At 40.5% G+C, this 6,113-nt stretch overlaps 1 pseudogene; it reads right to left on the bottom strand.

Moving 5' to 3' along the window:
* Window positions 1-1,993: 1,993 nt before the first annotated feature.
* Window positions 1,994-5,564, bottom strand: LOC116893083 (annotated as a pseudogene).
* Window positions 5,565-6,113: the final 549 nt, after the last annotated feature.

Genomic DNA, 6,113 nt, shown 5'->3' with positions numbered 1-6,113 from the left:
AAATGGAGAAGCTGCCTGGGCATCAGCATTCATTTCTCCTTATCTGTGTTCTGAGAGCAACATGGGTGCCTCAAGACCCCAGTGCCAAGCTGTTCTGCGAAGAAAGGCTGATTCCCCTCAACTGTGGATCACATCAACCCTTCTGTCCTGAAGTTATTTTTGTTACACATATTCTCTTAGCTTTGAGAAAAGTAAGTAACACAAAAGCCTTTCTGGGTTGCTGGGCTTCTGACAGATTTATCGCCTTCAATCCTGCCCTACTCCGAGCCTTTTGAATAGTTTCCGTTAGACTCACCTGGTACACTGCAGAAGATCTCTGTGTCCTATTTTTATCTCATTCAAACTGTGCAGTACTCCCATTAACAGAATTAAAATAATATCCAAAAGTTGAAGGCAAAATTCTGTGCCACATGCATACTTCCTAAGTTCCAAGGGGAGAAAAATTAGCCAGTGATTTAAAAAAAAAATTCCACATATTCAAAATGTCTCATAATTAAGCTCAGAGAGCAATGCTGTAAGATTTCTTAATAGTATTGTAATTAATAGCCCCTGGTGATGTCTCAATTTATTCAATTTATACTTAGCAAGCTCTGGAAATATACAATAAAAGAGAAATTTTTAAAAAGGAGGAATAATTATTAAAGCAATTTTCCCCTGAAGTCTGGCTTTAAGTAATATTCAGCTACTGTATTTTTTGAGGGCATTTCAAGGTGGTAAATTTTGTTATTAACAAATGTTTGAGTTGAGGCTTCTTGCATATGGAACAGGAAAGCTTGTTATATGTATCTAATCCCTTCCTTTTAGTTTGAAAAGTTAGTTTCAAAATAAAAGATGTTGATGCCCTTCTGCTACCTTGACACAAGGAAGCTGCCTTCAGAAAACTCCTGAGGCACTGAAGGCAGGAACAGAAGTTATACCTGATCTTAGACTCCAGCATCCTTAAGCTTGACTGGATTTTCTCAAGGAAGAGTACTTTAATGTCACTGGGTGGTCTCAGGCGCCCCATTCGCTGGAAGTCATAGGAGGTACTCTGCTTTGAGGGAAAATATGATCAAAATATGCTATATGACAAAAATATTTAAACGCTTCCTCAACGAATATCTGGGACCTTTTGTACATTTTTATCATGGCTATAGTGTCTAATATAATTTAACACTTTATTTCTTTCAATTTTTATACAATTTTTACCTTGTGTTTTTTGATAACATCAAAATATTGTCAATATTTTGATAATAGTCACTGAATAAGTCTACTGAATATCCCCTACTCAATATAATATTATTTAGTTTTAAAATAACATACTGAGTTTAATTTGTGGGATCTATACACTCATGGTGTGGAACATTTACTGGATCATGATTTATCTACAAAAGGGCTATGGCCTTAAACAAAACTGACTCTCATTCCCATAGAAATCATCAAATGTCCATAGATTTTTTTTCAGTATGAAGTAGGAGCTCACAAACTCTTTGGTCTTTCATGTTAAAATGTTGACTTCCTTGATCATGGGTGGGTCCTGTGTGTATACCACAGGTAGCATGTGAGCCACGAAGACCATGGTTCTGTCAGGGTCAAAAACGTACTTTGCTTCCATCATTTCAAATCTCTGCCTTTTTTTTTGAAGAGTTAGAAAACAATTTATCATTCATAAAACATATGTTTTTAAACGAACATTAAAACAGCATTCAGTGTAAAGAGTAAATAGTTTTACCAACGTCTGAAAACAATAACAAGTACTTATAACATTCCAATAACAAAACATAAAACAGAACATCCAAAAGCAAAAACAAACAAAAAACCCAAAACAAAATTATGCTAAGCAGCATTCTCTCACTGCACATTAGGAGCACCAACCTGCAGCAGGTGCCTGGTCTTGGACACTTAATGGCTGGAAAGTCGCCTTAGTTCTTTCAAGGGGAGTTGTCAGGAAGTTAAAGGGAAGCAGACCCAGAAGCAGGCTGGTGGCTCAGTGGCTCCATAACACGAGGGCCATTCACACTGAGGAAACAAAATATGTGGAAGCAAATCCGTCCATGGGAGTCTGTGGTTTCTGGGGATGGGGCTCAGCTGGTAGCTCCTGACTCAGCAGGTCATTCAGCAGGAGGCTCTCTTCCCGGGCTGGGCTGAGGCCAGTTCCTTTTCATGCTGCGGTTTCTCAGACCTCATCTGGAGGACCTCAAAGTGATGCTGCATCTTCTGTGCTAACTCCTTTTGCATGATGGCCATCTCCTTCTGTTCGAGCACGTACTGCAACAGTTCCTCCATTCTTTCCCTGTGCTTTGGTGCTGGGTCTGTGGGTCACTGGCCTTCTCCTGTTGCTTCTTATAATTTGACTTCAATCCTCCCAAGTTCTGCTGTAGTAGGGCACAATCCCCCTGCACTTTCTTGTCCTCCTCCCTAAGAATTTCCATGTCCTTCTTCACCTAATTGAGCCCAGTCAGGAAGCAGCTGGGCAGGTTACTCTCCTGGAGGACCTCAAAGTGATACCACAGGTTTTCTTCAGAATCTTTCTTCTGGGTCCCCAGCTCCCTCTGATCCCTCTTCCATTTTTTTTCCATTTTTTTCCAGATCCTGCTGCAGCTGCTGGGTTCTGTGGTCACTGGTGTCTTGTTGATACTTAGAGGACAATTTCATGTCCCTTAAGTGCTGCTGCACTGGCATGCATTGCCCCTGCATTTTCTCATTCTCCTGCCTCAGCATGTCCACTTTGTTCTTCAGTTGAGACTGCCCCATTAAGATCTGGCTCTGACTTTTATCATCTCTCTCTTTCCTTTTAATTGTTGTCTCAGAATCTTAGGGGTATGGTGGTGCATAGTAGTCTTTTTTGAGCTCTCTGCTAACACTCTCTGTGGTCAAGGGAGTTGTGTGTTTCTGTGCTAACCAACATTCATTGCACAAAGACGTTCAAGATGCTCCGAGAACTTCACTAATCTATAGGTTTAAGTAAATGGTTTAGAGCAGAGTTCGATATCGTATTTGTTTAGCAGAATAATAACTGTAAGTTCACCTTTCGGGCCTGTAGTCTTACCAACCATGGGGTCTTAGCCCATTTGCAGTACCAGAAATGTATTTGCCCATGAAGTGAGCTTTACATTTAATGAAAAAGTGGTTGGTTAGTACATCATTCATGGTACTCAATCACTGTTGCAGTTCACATGGTTCACAGTGGGGCAACACTGCTGATGACCCTCCCTGCCACACACACACACACACACACACACCTTTGCCCCAACATCTTGCGCAGACCTTCAGTAATATGAAAGAGAGGCAGCAGGAAGGAAATTTCCAGGCCAATACTGACTAGGCTTCTCCATGTCTTCTGAACAATGTGTGCTGTGCCCTCATCAAAAGGATCTTACTATCAAGTTCTGTTGGATATCCAAGAGCAACTGGTGTGTATTGTTTGATGGTCAGCAGGACACCTCTGTCCAGCAACTCACAACTACTACTACTGCTATTACTACTACTACTACTACTACTACTACTACTACTAAACACACACAAATACATGTACACATAAACACAAACATATAGACACATACATACAAGCATATATACATATATATATATATATATACATGCACACATACTCACAATCATGTACACACATACATACACAAACACATATACATACCCATATAGACACATACATATATGTATATACATGAAAAGTTATGTAGACATGCCACATACATATGCACACATACATACTTACATATGAACACCTGTATATACACATCTATACATATACACATAAATGCACACAGATATAAGTACATACACACACAACTTTGACATAAAAAATAGTGCCATTTATATATACCTGATTATATTATATAAACAGCAAACTCCTTTTTAGAATAATTTTTAAATCATAAAATAATTAAACACTTAAATCGTTTGTCATTGAAACACCAGTGAATGGATATTCAGTATTCATTCAACAGTGAACACGTATCTTCTAGAAGGAACACAATCCCTTTTTCCAGTATTTTCATGTTTAAGACAATAAACAATCTTAGATAATTCCTCATTTTTAATCTTAGTCCTAACTTTCTATTGACAGAAAAGGAATTGCAAAAGAATTCCAGGGAAAGACACATTAACACTGGTACCTGGCCTCAGAGGAGACAAATACATTAAAGCTACTGTGATGAATTGCTTAAGGATTGTTAATGATCAAAATAAATGCTCGCTGCCCTGAGAAGACTGATGTGTTAGTCTCTGAACGCAGCGATAACTAAACGTTGATTGTTGCTGTGAAGAAATAAATACAATCATAGCAGCTGGAGGTGTTATTCTTAATCATATAACGTGATGTCTCTGTTTTACTTTTTACATAGAAGTTGAATGTCGCTGGGGGAATTATTACGATAAAGTATGACTTTCAGTATCTCCTTGTCCATTTCAGCATTGTTTATGCACAGAATGTAAATAAGATCACAGACGTATCACACCTCTGGCTTTTTAAATGTTACTTTGGTGTATGGATTTTAAATATTTAGAGAAGTTGGCTGAAGGTATTCTTTGTTTAAAAATGAAACTGTGTTTTAGTAAGGCTTAAACTTTTTCTGTCACCGGTGGACAAGGAATGACATGTTTGGAGCTGACAGATTAAAAAAAAAAATGATCCATTTACTCCCAAGAGCCATTCCTGTCGCTGTAGCTCTGCCTGTTATCCAGGACACTCTAATCTATTAAAGGTCATAGACTCTGCTACTGTGGCCCTTCCCAAGACCTCCCACAGTGTCACCTCTGCAAGTGGCAGTCATTTCTGGCTCTGAGGCTCAAATCCTACCATGACTTCTAGAAAATGGGAGGTGAGAGGATTTACTGCCAGAAAGTCTTCTTAATAAATCGTTAGCAAGAAGAAAATGCCTTTCTCTAATTTATAGTGGAAGTGATGAATCACTGGGAAATACATCCTTCCTATTAAAAGGAGTCGCTGGCCTTTTGCCCAGGCCAAGGTCAGCAGCAGCAGCTCTGATGTACTGTATCCTGAGAAAGAGTGAAAGCACGTAAGTTCTCTCTCTCTCTCTCTGTCTCTCTCTCTCTCTCTCTCTCTCTCTCTCTCTCTCTCTCTCTCTCTCTCTCTCTCTCTCTCTCTCTGTATGTGTGTGTGTGTGTGTGTGTGTGTGTGTGTGTGTGTGTGTGTGTGTGTGTGTGTGTGTGTGTGTACACTTGGAGATGATCACTACTCAGTTTCTGAGGGTAGTGTAAGAGACATTTCCAAACCTCCATTTTTCTTGTAGAATACAGGGAAAGAGTTGGACCTGTGTGGTGGCTTAGAAGAACAGAAAAAAAAATTAGAGCAACATAAAGGAAAGGAAAAATTCATAAAAGTTAAAGAGAAGTCACTTTTCTTTAAAATTATTCAAAATATGGTAATTGAAATCTAGAATTATAATATTTCCAAAACTGCTCAGTGAACCTCTGAATTCCAATGCCAACTTACTTTTAAGTACTCTGCCAACCACAAGGAATACATCCTGGTTCCCAGTGTCGCCCCACGGCTGGAGTGTAAGAACACCACTGGGTAGATAAAATGCTGAGAGGCTAGACATGCCTGTTGTCAGATACTGGGCTTGAGGGAAGCATTGATACACCACTCAGAGGGTGGTAAAAATCAGCCTAACATGTGGGAGGCCGAAGCTGGGGGTAGGGGAGTCCCGGACTCTCTGGAGTCCAGTCAACATTGGAAACTTCAGAGGAGTCCGGAATGGAGCTTCTCCTGTGTGTGGGAGGGGACGGAGGGTCCACGGGCCTTCAACATGGAGTCCTGAGCCAGAAGTTCCTAAACTCCTAGACGTCCAGATGCATCTGGATCATAGGGTATTGGAAATGGAGTTGGGTCTCCTGGGCTGAAGATCCCAGGGCCAGGGGGATGGGGAACTCGGCTCAGCTTAGCAACGATTATCTGGGAGAGAAGAGGAGCCTTCTTCCAGAAACTTAGACTTGGGTCCTGTAGAGGGAGGCTTTCTCGCTGCTCTCTACGGTTGTTCTTGACGAGAGAGAAGAGTCTTTGGTTCCAAACTGTTTATTGATTGGTCATCGTGGAAAATGGGTGCACGCCACCTACCTGCCCAGGTAGGAAGGAATGTCCAGGAAGGAAG

This window comes from Rattus rattus, chromosome 2 (genome assembly GCF_011064425.1).
Source record: "Rattus rattus isolate New Zealand chromosome 2, Rrattus_CSIRO_v1, whole genome shotgun sequence".
Classification (NCBI taxonomy): Eukaryota; Metazoa; Chordata; class Mammalia; order Rodentia; family Muridae; genus Rattus; species Rattus rattus.
This window is presented reverse-complemented; position numbering and strand designations above follow the sequence as displayed.